Source organism: Ochotona curzoniae, unplaced genomic scaffold (assembly GCF_017591425.1).
Source record: "Ochotona curzoniae isolate NIBS_2020 unplaced genomic scaffold, NIBS_Ocur_1.0 contig_43, whole genome shotgun sequence".
NCBI lineage: Eukaryota > Metazoa > Chordata > Mammalia > Lagomorpha > Ochotonidae > Ochotona > Ochotona curzoniae.
In genome coordinates, this window is record NW_024466218.1 from 36554488 (window position 1) to 36572773 (window position 18286).

The following is an 18286-nucleotide window of genomic DNA, read 5'->3' on the forward strand; positions in this document are numbered from 1 at the left end:
CACGGACACAGAGATAACACTGTGTGGCGACAGTGCGATATGGAGAAAATGCAATGTTGAACGAAGGAGAGATTTACAAATCAAGGAGATTCCAGGATTATGGGAGCCGAGAGTTGTAGAGGCGAGAAAGATCTTCCCATCAAGACTTCAGAAGAGCATGCGCGAACACCTTGATTTTGGACTTGGAACCTGGAGCTGGGGAACAAGGCATTGCTGCTGTTTTAGGAAACCCAGTTTGTGATATTTTGTTAGATAACGAGAACAAACAAGCAATAAATACGAAAACACAAAAACAATGTGACCTAGGATCACCTATTGGCCTTGATAGTCTTAAGTACTTGTTTTACAATAAAATTATATTAATTGTAATAATAAATTATTGCATTAATTATTATAAAATTATACTCTAATATATCATGACTTTGTCTTATCTAATCAAACTTACAACAATCCTATTTTCAAGTAAAATCCCATATTTGAGGTTCTAAGGGATGCATTGGCACGCTATGACTGTGGCCCCCAGTTCTCCACAGGGCAGCTCCGTTACAGGCCAGACAGCAGCCACCCTGAGAACTCAAACCCTGCCGTGCTCCATGCACCAGCACACTCCAAAGAAGCAGAACTGTCTCAGCAGAACTTGAAAATGACGTCATGCTTTTCTAATTTAATTACCTGACTGCTCTTCCACACTGAAGAGACATCGTTTCTTTTTCACTCTTTTCCAGAATATACACAATATGTCGTCGACTAGAGGGTTGATCAGCACTCACTAGGTACCTAATAAGTGTCTGTTAGCTGATCAAGCATCACGAGCTCCTCTCACTGTTGTCTTTTTAACTCCTGGAGAAGAAGAAGTACTCTGTTCATACCTTCCCAATTTTCCAACTGGAACTCAATTACCTCTATGTGATATTGTAATTGTGATAATTAAAGTTGTTTAAACCCACAGCCAGATTATTATGAATAAATAGGTGTGAATGATTTGGAAACACTTTCTTCTGCTAACTTTAAATGAGCAATGCCTTTTTGTAGTCAGTTGCGGTCTGTTTATGTTAAATTGGTATTGTGTGCCACCCATGATAGAATAATTTTAAAATATCCACTCTAAATATCCAAATAAGCTTCTAAAAATGCCTATTTGTACAGTTGTCATCTAAGCCTTTAAAATTTCTTTTTGTTTTTTTAAACATTTATTTTTGTTTGAAAGACATTTCACAGAAAGAGAGAAGGCGAGACAAAGATCTTCCATTGACTGTATGACTCCCAAAATGGTTGTAACATGCAGAGTTGAACCAATCAAAAGCCCGGAGCCAGGAACCAAGAGTATTTTCTGGGTCTCCTACTTGAGAGCAGGGACCCAAGGACTTAGCCATCATTGTTACTTTCCCTGTCCATAAGCAGGGAGTTCGATCAGAAGCAGGGCAACCGAGACACGAACCAGGACCTCTATGGGATGCCAGACTGCAGGTGGAAGATTAGCTAGCTATGTCACTGCTTGGCCCCAGTCTTTTAAGTTTTCACCCCTTCTCCATGTGTCAGTACCTGAGTTTTTATATTGTTTCATCTACTTTGTCTCCCTTTTAAAGCTGCAGTCAGGAAACAGAGAGCAAGCATGCTAAGAAAATGACCTGTGTTTTGGATGAAATTTGACCTTCAATTTCACTGTGAAGTACTGTTCCCTTTATGTCATAGCCATTGATCAAATACAATGTATAGGCCATATGGGTCAGTCAAGTCAGTCATCATCTACCAAGAGAACAAAGGCTAGTATTCCGACACTGTGCATAGGCTCTTGCCACACATGCTCAATCCAAAGCGCGTGCTCTAAGGGACTAGCAGATGGATGCTAGCACTTTCACTCCCAGTGGCCAGTTTACTCTTTCAGGACCTCAACTGAAAATAACCCAAGAGTCCAATACATAAAATAAATTAAAAATTATGACTCTATGTGCATGTCTGTGTATATGAGTCAGTCTTAATAATTGATGGCACTAATGCACCTTTTGTAGCATTGAAAAATTAATGGATGAATTAATTATTAAAGTGATAAAATTAGCTAGAGAAAGTATAAAAGAATTTTCTGGGTACGATTCAGTAATTTTTTAAGTTGAACAGTGCTAATGCATTATGCATGATATGACACTGGCTGAAAGTCCTTGCCCCAACTCTGAAACTGGACACAATTAAGATGGAAACCATTAAGAGAAAGACCTGAAAGTGCATGTGCTGGTTTAAAATGTCATGATCCTGATTAAAATACTGAAACTAATACAGCAAATGTAATACAGTAATCAAAGAGTGTGGTGAAAGCAAACAAAGGTTAAAATGTCAATCCCAGAGTCAATACTCTGAAAAATGAAAACCAATGGGAAAGCGTGGAGACTAGAAATATCTGAAAAGTTGCTGATAGAAGCATTGTTACTAATACAATTACTTCAGCGAGGTGCCTTCTTGCTGACAAGAGCTGTTGTTTCATAATTTAGTGGACACTGGGGTGATTATTAAACGAAATCAGCAGCAGTTTCATAAAATTTACAAATTGACCACCTGTTTTTGATCAAGCATTTTCTTCTATATCCACTTTCAGAGATCAAAGCAATATTGTAAACATAAACATTTTAAGGTGGTTTTTTTTTGGGGGGGGGAGAGGTAGGCAGGTGTCAGTAACAACTACAGCTACAATGTCCCTAGATGAATAGACAAACCGTGACACAAAATCATGCTATAGAGTCCTGTGGCCTCTTTATAAATATTGGCTGGTTGAATTTTGTTGTTGCAAGACCATTTGTTATAGAAACCACAATGGTTTCAAGAAATACACAGGGACCACCGAGCCAAAGGATACTTGTGTGGTCATAGTCAGAATGAGAAAGCAAAAAGAAAAAGCATTTTTCACTAGAAATTGGAGGTTAACATAATATCACTTAAAGGGTTTTTGAAATTTTCTGATTGTTATAGAAATTCATTTTTATTGCATGAATTGGTAATAAATTTAAATCTATATTCAAGTTGTGCTAATACAACTTTATTAAAAATTATGACAAGTAATTACTTGTAAAGCAACCACAAAGCAAACTTTGGAGTGAGATTTTACCAAAGGCAGCGATAATAAAGGAATTCCTGCATCCCTCAAGGCCAGATTACGTTGACTGCTCACATGTTACAGACGGCTGAGTGGACCGGTGCATCAGTGCCTACTCTGCTCACACTTCAGCCAGTTCTCACGCAGGGCTGCATCCCAAATGGCGCAGGGGTGCTCAGGAAATGCACTCACGCATTTGTCCCGCTAACTGAAGACATAAGCAAGAAGCCTGAGCATTCACCCCAGCCATTTCAGCTTTGGCCATTTCACATTCAGAATGCTCCATTCCTTGTGCCTTTCAGACGCTCAAAGACAGAAAACCGACCCACACTAAAGAAAACGCTCCTCTCCACAGCCTGAGAAAGCAAGAGCCCACCTTGCTCTTTCCGCCTCTTTTTCCAAGATAACCCTGTCCCATAGGAACTACTGAGAATATACACAGTCAAATGAAGCCAACCCAGGCATGTTGTGACGCAAAGAACACGGGGTGGGATGAGGTGGAGAGAACGCAGGCTGCAGACAGGGACAGAGAAGAAGATGCAAAGATAGAAAAAGACAGAGCAACGGAAATAGAAACACAAAAAGAGAAGAAAGCTACTGCTGTTCAAAATGTATTTATGTAGAGATGGAGAAGGACAAAAAATAAAAGGAAAATCAAATCTACTGGCCAAAGTTTCAATGCCTTTCATTCTGGGTCTTAGACTCTCCATCAACATTCACAGACTCACACTCACTACACACACTCCCATGCATACACTCACACACATCACACAGACACAGACACTCACACACATCACACAGACACAGACACTCACACACATCACACAGACACGTACACTCACACACATACACATACTCACAGTTGTGCACACACACACACCAGCACCACCACTTTGCTGCATTCTGGCACAAATTTTCTAGCACTGCTCGCAGAGACGGTGCGGGGAAGGGCGGGAGATGGCAAAAAAGGAAACTCCGGACATCCCTGGAGATTGGAATCTAAGGACGGTGGGCTTGGATAGGCCAGTACTGGAGAATTCAAGGCCAAACCCCAACTCTAAGTCCCTGCCCTGTGCATTGAAATACTTCAAAGACGCACGTTCGTCGGCTGTAAGACCATACTTAACTGTCGTTATCCACACAAAGCACACAATGTTTCAATAGAAACACAGTGAGGAGAAGACTGACAAAAAAAATAGGCCTGTTTACTGTTCACGTTTTATGACACTTCTTTCAATTACAAAGACATACAGGCGTTGGCAAAGCAAGTTTATAAAGAAAATGCCGAGTCCCCTCATTCCTGTTCCACCCTGAAAATAAAACACTCTCAACCCTTGGATGGACAGCCTTGCTTGCACCTGCTTGCATATTAATAAAGCACGGGTGCTGTCTGTCAGCATGTTAGGCTGACAATGCGGGCAGGAAAGCAGTCACACACCGAGCCCAGGCTTGTGCCAGATATACCAAACATGCAGCAAAAGCCGTGAAGTCAGGATTCTCTTGTGTCCTGCTCCGAGAAACTTCAAACTTTGTAAGAATGTTCTGGAATGAGTAGTAACAAAGAAAAACAGAAAAAGAAAAAAAAATGAGATAAGAAAAAAAACACTTTTTTTTTCACTTATTTGAAAAGCTGGAGAGAAATAAATCAAGCTTGCTGTTTCACTGCCCAAATGCCCCCCAGTAGCCTGGAATGGCCCAGGCTAAAGGCAAAGCCAGGTACCCTGTTCAGCCTTACTCGCTCCATCGCCTGTGCCTAGCAGGCACTCTAGCTGTCCGAAGTGGTGATTTAACTGCTGAGCCAAATTCTGTCCTAAAGTGAAAACCTTCAAGGTTAAAGTTTCACAATTCAGTTGAAGTGTTTCATGAGCCTCACTGTGGTCTTAACAGAGGTTTGGAGAAAAGCAATTAACCCAGAAGTCCACGCCACATTCCCAACAGTCATGGAAGGATACCTAAGCAAGGCGGTCCACTTGAGCCAGCCAGGTGAGCTGCTACAGAGGACGAGCCGTGATATTGCTCCAGGAAGACGTGTGCTCAAGATCAAGTGCAGAAGGCAGAGGGGGCCTGTTCCATTCCGCTGCCACAAAACCCAGAGGCAAAACACGTCTGTCTTACTCAGCAGGAACCTGCAATAATTGTTCACATTTCCAACAAAATAATTACATTCCACGGAAGGCATGATTCCCCAAAGCAAAGAGATTTAGATTCAGAAAGAAAAGCAAATTAGAAGCATATATACAAATACTCCTGCACTTTTATGTCACATAAGTCATTAAGCAAAAACCCAAAACCATTATGAAATTTCTACTCACATTATACACTTTTATTTTATGCTAAAATAACAAGTGTAACAATTCTACCAAGATGACCTCAAAATATTCAGCTTATCTTTAGAAATCTGGTCAGTTTAATTTCATTCTTAACGTAAAATAAAAATGGGAGACTTATTAATCACTCAGGAAATCATGTGGTGAAACATACAATTAGGTTAATTTGGAGGGAGTTGAGCCTTGGTTATCATGGATTTAAGTTTTAAAACTGGGTGGTATAGTTCCCCAATTTTGTTTACCTGCAAAATTCTTTTTTGTTGTTCCTTGCATTTCCTATCATTTGGGATCATCTTGTCCATTCCCAGAGACTAAATGCCTGACAGTTGTATTCCTGGACTCTCTGGTCCCAACACTCCACGCAGCGGTCAGTGCACAGCTTTGTTTCCTTTGTGCGTATGTTGAAAGAGTCCCCCTTTATCATGCGGGCTTATTCATAAACAGCAGATTTCCTACCTGAATATTATCTGGGACACGTCTTTTCTCTGCAAGGCACAGCACAGCCTTTTTAAAGTTAGGAATATTACAAAGTATTTGATCATTGCAAATGCAGATTCACGGAAAATGGGGATTGACACATGCAGTATTACATACTTACAGGCATGTTTATTTTTTTGATGTGCTTATTACTTTGTAAACATTGGAGTTTTCTATTTATCAACATGGTCCTCCATCCTGAAGGATTTCTTTAATATCACTGGAGGCTTGTCTTGTAGCGACTAAGCATCTCAATTGTTATTATTTACCTTCAAGTTTCCTTCATTTATGAAGAAATTCACTGGATATAGATTTCTGAGTTGACAGATTCATTTTTTAAAAGATTTTGTTATTTTTGTTAGAAAGCAAGATTTCCAGAGAAGAGAAGCAGAAGTGTCTTCCATGAGCTGGTTCACTCCCCACGTGGCCACAGTCAGCAGCAGAGAGCTGGACGGAAGTGAAGCAGCAGGACTAAGCATTGGCATCCCATAGGGACTGGACCGTTTTATCCTTTAACCGTTTTGTAGATGCCATCCCATTGCTTTTTTGTTTCAGTGTTTCTTATAAAGAGACAACTAATGAATGTGGTTTGTGTTTGTGTTGTTTTGGTGGGGGGTAGAGAGCAAGAAAGAAAAAGAGAGAGGAAGAAAAGGATAGAGCGAGCTCTCCTACTGATCTGCTCTACAAATAGCCACAAAACTGGGGCAAACAGGGTGAGCACGCCAGCTGAAGCTGGAACCAAAAACCCCAATCTAGTCCTACCGCATGAGTGACAAATACTCGACAGTTTTGGAACATCGCCCACCTCCCCTCGGGAAGCTGCAGGCAGGGGCCGAAGCCAGGCGTGGGACTCCAGCACTGGGAATGGCAGGTGAGTGTTCCTGCTGGCCTTTTCCAGCGGATTGCCTGCCCCTGCTGGCTCAACTGCTGGCTCCTCCTACGAACTGTCCCTTGGCTCTTGACTTCCCATTCCTTGCTCCATTTTTACCCTCAGTAGCTCAATTGTGATATGCCGACTTGCGCATCCCTTTATTTTTCAACTTGGTTGGAATTTATAGTTTCTTCAGATATTTCTGGATTCTTAAACTGGGGAGTTTTCAGACATTTTTCTTCAAAAGATTTTTCAATTCCTTTTCTCTCCTAACTCATTCTGAAGCTCCTACCACCTGCGCGTTGGACATGCCAAGGCTCCCTGGAAGTTGCCGAGTCTCTCACATCTTGGATTTAACCTTTCTCATCTGTTTTTCAGCCTGGACGGCTGCCATTGTTTCGTCATCCAGAGAAACGATTGTTTTTGTTTCCCACCTTAAGTTTGTTTAAGGGTTCATCTTGTAATTTAAAAAATTTTAAATCGTAGTGCTTTTTCAGTTCTGGAATTTAGTTTCAGTCTTATAGGTCTCCCATCAGATTTATTTATTATCAGATTCTTTCTTCATAGTTCTGAATATGGACATATTTTGGGCCCCGCAGGATAGCCTAGCACCTAGAGTCCTTGCCTTGCATGCCAAGATCGTATATGGGCGCTGGTTTGTGTCGCAGCTGCCCTGCTTCCCATCCAGGTCCTACTGGTGGACTGGGAAAGCAGTCAAGGACAGCCAAAAGCCTTGGACCTGCACCCACGTGGGAGGCCTGGAAGAGGTTCCTGGCTCCAGGCTCCTGGCTCCTGGCTTTGAAACAGCTCAGTTTTGGCCATTGCAGCCATTTAGGGAGTGAATCAACGCAAAGATTTTCCTCTCTGTCTTTCCTTCTCTCTTTATATCTGACTAAACAATAAAAATAAATAAACCTTTTAAAAATGGACACATTTCAACAAATGGGCACATCCCAGACTTCTATCACAACTCAAAACTTGTGGATAAAAGCTGGATATTGCATTGAATATATTAGCTTAACCCAGTATTCAGCTCTATTTTTCTGAGCCTCATTTCCTTGCTTCTCTGTTAATAACGTGTCTTGACTTGAGCTGGGATGTCTGTCTCCCCTGAGTAGATGGCTCCTAAGAACTCTTCTCAAGTTTTTCACATTTTTTAGTTTTCTAGTGATTTTTTTCTATCACTAAGTCATAACACAAACGCATTAAACTGTAAAATCCCCAACCCTCTGTTTACAGGTTGTGTGGGGATATGGCGAGTGCCGACTCAGTTCCCCCTTTGCTTGCTTCTTCCATATGGCTCTCTCAGGTTCGACCAGTGAGAGCACATATTCATTGCGTTTTTCTTTCGGTCATTCCCAGGATCTCCCAATCATTGGTAATCACGGGTTACCAATGGATCCAATGAAGATCATAACTTGAAGTGTCAGTTCTATGGGTCCCCCTGCTTTGTTCTCACTGTGCTTCTCGGTTTTGTTCATAAAGTCACAGAGTTGGCTTCTGCTCCAAGTAGAGCCAGCTCTTTGGCAGTCAAGCTGCTGGCTTCCTGCTCAATGCCATGTTAATCAAGCTACTCTTCGCCCCTACCATCAAGGACTTAAAGAACAGGCTCAGGCGGGAAGCCCATAAACTCCTGTTCTTCCTGCTCTGAGCTCTAGATACTTTCTTTTTCACAAGAATAAGCGATTACCAATTTATTGTCTGACTTTAGTCATTTATACAGCCCCAAAATTACTGTACTTGCGAACTTTATGCAGTTTTAATGTTATTGTGTGGAAAGGATTAACTACCACAGGATGTCTTAATAATCCTAAGGCCCTGCCTCCATTTTTATATTTTATAGCACAAGACTTTACATAACCAGAAAATAAATCTCCGACAATTTAGCATTATAGTGGGCTCTGATCAGATTTCTATGTCTTCTGAATCTTCCTGCTGTGTTCTGCAGCATTTTACTATCCTGATTTCAACACATATATTATCTTGTTTTTCCTTCCAACTTATTGGAAAGAATGATTTATTCTGTGTTCTACAGGAGCTACAAATTTATTTTCTAAAAGTAGAAAATATGCCATAATATATCATTCCAAGCTTTTACAATCAGAATTAAATACTTTAGCGTAAGGAAGCAATGTGAAGAAAACATAAAGGAAAGGCCCATGAAGTGCTGGACGGCCTCATTCAGCATTACGGTTGTGATTGGCTATGTTGCAAAAACAATATTGATTTCTCGGTGTCATTTTCCTCTAGTTGCTCAGCTGCAGACTCCAACACCGCAGCAGATGCTGACTGTGTTGGAATAATGTGTTCGGCAGCATCTGTGGTTCTCACTGGAATGGTGCTGTGTCTGGAATAAGACATCATTCCTTTACCTGATTTAAACAAAAATCAACCTTGCTTGGATTCATGCATTGTGCATTCGTATAAATAAATAATATCCCTTCTCAACAAGCCCCATCCTTATCAGGCGGCAAGCAAATAGAAAATATGTCATGACTGCAGATGATGCATCAATCATCTCATTTACACATGGAGAGGAAATAAGGCATACTGCTTCCAACACTCAATGTCAGAAACCCGCCGGTCTGCCTCCAGCGTCGGGAAAGTCGTCAGCAGAATGTTTGTATTAGAGGAGCGTCCCGGAAAAAATAAGTCAGTGCTACAACTGGCAAAAAAAAAAAAAAAAGTGTTTATCTCGGGAGGGGCTTTGCAGCACTAATTTTGTTTCAAACAAAATGTATCTTATTCTTCTGGGTTATTTTAAGATGAAAATCTTCATTATGAGCACTGTTTTCTACATTCATGATTGGTGAAAAATGCCAGCCGACATTCTGATTGCTCCTTGTGGACAAGTGTAATCCTCTCTCTGTCCATTACTGCAGGCTGGATTTGTAACAAGAAAAATGTGGCAACATGACATTGTGTGACTTTAAGTCTTAGTCACAGTATTTCCACTTGGTGTATTCATTCTCTTTCAAGGCTGCCAGCCATTTGCAAATGCTACCAGGCTATTTCCTCTGAGGATGATGCTGCCCTGGGCGTTAACACTTTCTTGGGGAACTCATCCATTCAATCCAACCTTTCAGACACCCATGCTAGCCCCCAGGATGCAATGAGACCCTCCAGGCCAGCTACCGTCCACTCATACCCTCACGGACTGCAAGCCCTTAAACGGAGTCTGCAGCCACACTGAGCAGAACATAGACCCCGTGAATCCAGACAGACCTTCTGTTCAGAGCCATGCAGACCCAAGTTGGTGACAAATCGGCCGTGCAGCGGTTCATCCGTCAGCAACAGATCAGTGATAGGGGACCCATCGTGTATCAGTGTAAGCATGCTCGTCAAAATGCTCCCAGCATCCAGACACCTGCAGACAGGAGCATGCACAAAAACACAAACAAGACAACTCAGATGTCAACAGACAGTCATGGCTTCCATGGGCAGTTAGCATGCCTTGGTCTAGACTTGAAATTCAGAAATTAATAGCAACAACTCAAGGTTTATAAAAATACTTGAAAGCATCAAAGTTACCTTTAAATGAAACACTTGCAAAATAGATTTATTACAGAGATAATTTTGCATACTAAAAGGATCTCAGGCATTGAAGTAAAATAAATTTGGTTTGAATTCCAGCATTACCATTAACCGGCATGGAATGCTTGATTCTATCGCCTTTCTACATAATATCTCTGCTCTTTTATTTTAAAAATGAAACAAACATTCCAATTTCAGAATAAAAATACAAGTTACAGAATGCGCCTAACCTTGCATCACACACTGAAAACAGTGAGTTTATGACCTTGATCCTGGTAGTGAGTCTTAGTGCCGAGAAAGCACTGGAATCACTCTTTTCATAATACATTCCAATTCAAACACGTGACGCTCAGGGAGAGCCAGCACGGTGACAGCCAGGCCTCCCCCCGCAGTGCTGGTGCCCCTATGGGCTCTGGTTCAGGTCTTAGCTGCTCTTCTTGGAAAAGCAGTGGAGACGCCTCAAGCCCTTGTGCCCTTGTGCCCTTGTGCCCTTGCGCCCTTGTGCCCTTGCGCCCTTGCGCCCAGGCGCAACCCTGCTTGGGAGCTGCAGACATCAGGCTGCTTACTTGGGTTCTGCCCAGGTTCCAGTTGTTGCAGCCATTTGGGGAGTCAGCCAGCAGATGGAGGATTTCTCTCTCTCTCAATTCCATCTTTCTGATAAAAACAAAATAAGTCTTTAAAACAACAATCTGAGAGAAGGTACATAAAATACGTAAGTGAATGTAAAAATTATACAAAAAATATGTGAATTCCAAGCTACTGACTTGTAAATATATAAACACATGTAAATAAAAATTGAGCACACATGGTAAATCGCCACTTTTAGAAAGCCTGTATAACATGGGAATATTAGAATACCGGGCGTGCTTGTTAACTTTAGCTCAGGAGCAGAAAGCCTAACTTGGATCCTAATCTCAGATCTGAAAAGTCACAACAGAATCAGCTGAAATGATGAAGTTTTCCAAAGACACACAGGGAATGGGAGAACAAGAAACTGACACTACATAGACAGGCCCTGTGGCAGCTGCTGTATTTACCCATCTCTTCTAACCGTTATCACTCGGCACATGCCGGGAGCCCCCAGTACTGATCCAAGGACAAACAGTAGCCTGAGGTGGGCGTGAGCTCCCCAGGGTAATGAGACACTTTCATCATGAAATCCTGGGAAGCCTGTTCAGAAACTCCTCTGAACAGTGCAACAACACTTCCTACACACCAAACCCTCAACTCCATGCTGCTGTGTCCACCTGCACTTCCTGAACATCTCCCATAACCCTAATACCTACATAGGACTTATCTTGCTTACAGAACTAAGAAAACAGGAAGCCTCAGGTATTGTATATAATTTAAACTTACTTAAGAGGCCCGAATGTCAGAGCAATATTCAGCAGATATTGTACAGATGAATCAAAATTGTAGAAATTTTCCAACTGCTTTCGTAATTAGTTTCTTGGGATTGTTGATAAATCCCACTAGAAATATGTAAATAATACAGTCAACTGTTCATTGAACAAACATTACTTATGCAAAGAAGTCTCATTACAAAAATGATTTTTGAAATTATGTATTTATTAGAGAGCATCAGAGAGAAAGAACGTATGCTCCCATCTGCTGGTTCATTCCCACATGCCCACAGCAGTTGAAGCAATGCTGAGAGCCATGAAGCTCATCAGGCCTTCCGTGCAGGTGCCAGGAGCCCATTCATTTGAGCCATCCATCAACACTGACTCTCAGAGTCTTTCTCAGCAGGAAGCTAGAATGAGGAGGCAGAATGGGTCCCGAACACAGGTACTCTGATGTGATGGCAGCTGAACCACTAGATCTAATTTTAATATTGCTCTCTGAATATTATTTTTAGCACTTTGAAACATTTTCATATATAGCCCAGACATGCAACCAGATATTTATGTTAATTTATGGATATTGTGGAAATGAAAAATACTAATTAACATGAAAATTGCCACGAGTGGTTAGGGAAATATATTTTATAGCAGGAATTCAGATATACCACCAGGTGATCAATGTGTTAGCTATTTAAGCATCCAATTTGAGTATAAAAAGGCTTGCATATATATTGCACAATTTAGATCATTAAAACAAATTTCCAAGACTTTGCTTTGGACTTTGTAAATTATCATTTACAAGAGAAGTATGTACTTTGCTTTGTGGTATTATCTATATGTATGCAATAAATGTTCTATAAATAGTCAGATATGCACGTCATTTCATCTGACTATTGACACTTATGTTCTCTACATTTTACTGCCTTTGAAATCACAGAAAAAAATAAGTACAACTTTCCACATTATTCTTAGGGGAATATTATATTTTAACATCTGCTCATTGGTTAGGAAACTAGATAATAGTGTTTGAATCAACAGTCAGAAAGAGGCCATAGCTATTTTTGTAGCTCTAATAAAACATCTGCCTTATTCTTTTAAAAATAACATTTTCTCCCCTAATCAAAAGTTCCTACAAAATTGGTGACTCATTTAAATTATTAAAAAAAAAATAGCAAGGCAGCAGACTCCTGTTGGGTCTCCTGTAAGTGTGCTGTGGATTTGTAACTTCACTGAATTTTAGTGAAGGTCCATTTATGGCCCCCAGCTGTCTGCAGTGATGACACTGTCTTAATGGATGAAAACACAGCGATGATGTTGTCTCAACAGCTGAAGAGTGGAAATAAACAGTCCAACTTTGCTTTGTCTGCCTTGAGTGTGGCTCCAATTTCTCTCTCCAGCTCTCTTGCACATTTACACCAAACCTTTATTTTCTTTCTATGGCTCTGACATTCACCTTGGAAGTGTGGTTTTGCGCATTCAGTATGGAAAGCCCTCGGTGGCCATCTGACCTGCAGGAGGGGAGTATCGGACCTCTACTTGTTCTCTTTGAAATCTAAATCACACATTAGGGTTCACATTGTGGAAAGCACAGGATGACACCAGCGCATCTACTGGTTCACATCTGAGTCGAGTTCATGCCACCCAGAGAAGGATGGGAGTCCCAGGGTTGGGGATCATCTGACACATTAGTTGGTTTTCTTATAGTCTAGTGCTTAAAAGGGGCTGTGTGATCTCATCTTAACCAACTTGCTCCCTACAAAACAATTATTGATTGTAGAAGACGCTGAAAAGGAGCCATGGAAGCTAAGAGTGAAGCGCAGGCTGGGCAGGGCTGCTGGTCCTCAGGAAGCCCTAGTCTCTTCTCACTGGTCTGGCATCCATTCCTGGTGTCACAACATGGAAAAGGCGGGCTGCACCTGCCGCTTTTAATAAACACCTTCATCAGCTCTGCCTTGAGATTAAATCAAGTGATTACCTTGCTTTTATCAGATCTGATACGAGATCAATCTAAATTTGCAAAAAGTATTAACAGTAGTAGAAACAGGTTTACACCCAAGATTATTATCAGTAATAGGATCTAGAGTGTATATTACATTATGACTTTTAATTTGCCATCTTTTAATGAGCACATAGCACAATGAATGCATAGCATACACTGCATGACGACAAGCAAGTATTACAAAGTTCTGTGAAGCTTCACAGCAAATATCTAAACGTGCCCTTTGGGGTCTCTCCCCAAGTGTGACAATTCTACATGCACATCACTCGTAAATCCTCATAAGTGCACAATCTAAGGAGTAAATTTAATTAAAAAATATTAGCAGACACTGCCCTGGACCAATGACTATCAATCATTCCTACAATCAGAGGGATTTTGGTAAGAATAAAGATTTTCTTTATTCTTACATAGGTAACTGTAGCAAACCAGCAGACAATCCCATCCTGAGTTTTTTTCCCCTTAAAATAACTCCTTGGCAGAACCTTTCTGTCTACCTCATTTTCAGGGTCATTGTGTTGAGGAACCCAAGAGGTGTGGCAATTTCCGCCTTTTTCCTGCTGAAGGTCACATCTGTCAAAAGGGAGAAGGAAGGAATATTCTAACCAATCCGATGTGGAGAAACAAGCACTAGGGCTTCCCTTCCCCATGCTCTTCCCCCACGGCAGGGACGTGTGTCCAAACCCTCTGCGAGTTGGCTGGAGACCCCATGGAAGATGCGAGACTCTTCAAACGATAGAGTCCGCACACACGTGAGCACATGAAGCAACCCAAGTTCATGGGCACTTTGGCTGCTTTCCATTCCAAGCTGCTTCCAAAATAATTGCCTCCTTCATGTGTCTCCCAGAAAGGGCCTTAGTGGCATGTGTAATTCTTCCTAAAATTATTTAATTCTAAATGGTTGTTTTCTTCGGTAAGCATTCATTACAGCAATTAGGATGCTGCCTGGAAAGTTTGCATCCCATTCCAGAGTTCATGCAGTTGAGTCCTGGCTCTGATCCCAATTCCAGCTTCCTGCTAACCCACACACTGGGGTGTGGGAGCTGGTGGCTCAAGGACTTGTCACTGCTACCCATGTGGGAGATACAGACTGAGCTCCTGGCCACTGGTTTTGGTCCTGTATGGCAGGCAATTGGAGATTGAACCAGTGGATACTCTGTCTGCCTGCTTCTCTCTCTCTCTCTCTCTCTCACTCTCTTTCTCATCTTCAAACAAAAATAAATAAATGAGGTTTAAAACTGAACTGAGGGCCCAGTGTGGCAGCCTAGTGGCTAAAGTCCTCACCTTGCATCCATGCCAGGAGCCCATAACAATGCTGGTTTGTGTCCTAGCTGCTCTGCTTCCCATCCAGCTTCCTGCTTGTGGCTTGGGAAAGCAGTAGACAATGGCCCAAAGCCATGAGACCCTGCACCAGCCTGGGTGAGCCAGAGAAGGTTCCTGGCTCCTGACAGCTATTACTGTGGTATCTACGATTTCTTATCTATTGTGTGTCCCTTGCCTCTATAAAAACATCATCAGTTTTGAACATTTAATGTGAAATCATAAAATTCACCTTGAGTTTGGAAAATTACAGAGTTGAAAAATATATTTATCGCAATCAGTTCAACGAGAAAAGCTATATTTAGGACTAATCACACAGCGGATTGAGGCAATGCAGAATTAGAAAATACGATTTGCTGTTATATATAAAGGTCAGTATTTGCAACACTCAGCTTATGGTAGAATTATCTCTCTGAACTGGGGCAGAAGGGCCACAGCGAGAAGGGCAGAGGAGCCCTTTGCCTATGGGATCATATCATGAAAAATCGTAAGAATAAGAAGAAAAGGTTGCACGAGTTTGGCTAATCACAAAGCTTGGTTTGCTGTTTCTTCAGAACAAACCGATGACACTGAACCCACAAACCACTACAAAGTTCAGGTGAGTTTGTGTTTAGGAACATATCCTACAATATGCACCATTTCTATACATGCATGAAGTGAGAAGACAGAGAGAGATATTTGCAATAATTTAAATGTACATTTTCGGCTGCTAAAGATCTACTAGACAAATAATTTGACTCAAACCCAAAAAGCATGGTTATTATTTCACAGCATATAATTTTTGAAAACTATTGTACTGCATGCAGTTAACATCCTCATAGGTCTTGCTTCCACCTACATTTTAATATATATTTAAGTGTTTTATCTGTGTGTGTATGTAAAACAAGCTTTACTTTTTCTGCATATTTCTTTTGAATTTTTTTTAAGATTTACTTTATTTTTATAAGAAAGGTAGGTTGACAGAGAGGAGAGACAGAAAGAAAGATCTTCCATCTGCTGGTTCACTGCCCAGGTGGCCGAAATGGTCAGAGCTGAGCCCATTCAAAGCCAGGAGCCAGGAGCTTCCTCTGGGTCTCCCATGAAGGCACAGGGTCTCAAGGTTTCAGACTGTCCTTCACTGCTTTCCCAGGCCATAGGCAGGAAACACTGGGAAGTGGAGCAGCCAGGACACAAACTGGCATCTATATGGCATCCCAACATATACAAGGTGCAGATTTGGCCACTGGCCTTTGCACCGGGCCCCGTCATATTTCTTAAAGCTGGAGCTGATGCAGGGACATAGCAACATAACCTTCCATCCACAGTGCTGGCATCCAGTTCCTGTCCCAGCAGCTCCACTTCACATCCAGCTTATGAGCTGGAAAACAGCAAAGGATGGCCCAAATCCTTAGGCCTCTGTACCTATGTTGGAGACCCAAAAGAAGATTCTGGCTCCTGGATCCTGAATCCTGGCTTTTGCCTTCAGTCCAGTTCAGCTTTGTTCTTAAGGACCATTTGGGGAACGAGCCAGTGGATGGAAGATCTCTCTCTCTCTCTCTCTCTCTCTCTCTCTCTCTCTGATGAGTCTCTCTGCCTCTCCTTTCTGTAAATTTACCTTTCAAATAAACATAAATAAATATGCTCCCCAATGCTTCCATTTTTTAGACCATGAGCATTCTTTGTATATTTTTGTATTGCTCTCATTTTTTTGCACTAAATGTCTTGTCCTAAAAACTTGAACACATTCGTGAATTATAAAAACATGTGCTTTCACCAAGAACACTGTCTTAACAAGTGTCAATTATTCACTTAGAAGACATGGCTCTGAAATTTACCAGTTTCCAATAATAAACACAAGGCTTTAAGAAAATCATGTCACAGAAACATTTGCAATTTTTTTTTTAGCAAATTTTGTATCTGCCAATATTCTACCATGAACTTGATATCTCAATCACATCTAAGTCTGCTTCACCGTCACTCACTTGTTCCTGCTCTGGAGTTCCCAATCTGAGCTCCCCAATTACCGCACCCGGTTTACTGGGAAGAAAGCAATGAAAAGGCCAGTAAGATCATCGCCATCACAGCAGTGACGCAGGACGTGGACACAGCCATGCAGTGAGAGGAACTCCGGAGTCTATTGGTCCCATTTCCAAGCCGCCTTTGTCTTTATGTACAGAAGTAGGAATGAGAATCTCAGAATTCACTTATCTCAAGTCTGAAAAGAGTCCAACAAAGAACTATTAGTATCTAAAATTAAATTGCTGCTTCATACATAACTTTCTCATGCTTTGATATATATATATATATATATATATATATTACTCTCATGTTTATATATGTATTGCTGCAATGGTTTAAGTTGTTCTCTGCAGTGCCAGCATCTCTCATGGGTGCCCCATTCTGATCTCGGTCCCTGTTAATGGAGTGCAAATAGTAGAATAAAATGCTTCAAGTATTTGGGTCCCTATATCATGTGGGAAAACCAGATGAAGCTCCTGGCTCCTGGTTATCTGTATATTTCCATCTCCAATAATAAATAAGAAAATACATAAATAAATCTTACAAAGAAAAAAAAAAACCAGCCCAGCCACTGCAGCCATTTGATGAGTGAATGCACAAATGGAAGGTCAGTCTCTCTCTCAACCTCCCTCTCTCTTCCAAACACTCTGCATCTCTCTTTCTCTCTTTCTTTCTATAATTCTTTCAAATAAATAAAAGAAATATTTTTTAAATCATCTCTTTTTATGAGAGTCCTCTTTTGTGTACTTTAAAAGGCAGGTCTTGGGAATCTTCATATCATGAACAAAGCATAGCACCATGCATCCACCGCGCACCGGGCAGAGAAAACTTTGCATGTTGGTGCCGAGAGAGAGTCCTGTAGGAGTCAGGGCTAAATACACTTTAACTAAAATGGAATTGGGGTTAACAGCTTCACCACGGACTACCAGCTGGAAAAGAACAGAAATCAGAAACACTTGGCCCTAAAGAGCCGTCTGCAGAGCAGCTGCGGGCTTTTCCCTCAGGCCGTGAATCTTGTCTCAGCCTGTGACATAGGCCCATGCTGGATATTACCAACAGGCTGGGGTGGAATTGTGCTAGCTTCCACGATTTATTGTTGACTTTGTGAATTAATTTAAGTTGAAAATGCTGAAGAGTTACACTGCCACTATGAAGTAAAGCTCAAAACTGTGACTAAACCACCCAATGACCTCGCTTACGTCACACTGGCAGCTGGTTGCCACAGTCACCTCTTCGGGCTCTGGTGCTAAAACTGCCATTCAGGGCCCAGCGTGGTAGCCTAGTGGCTACAGTCCTGGCCTTGCATGTTCCATGACCCCGCATGGGTGCCAGTTCATA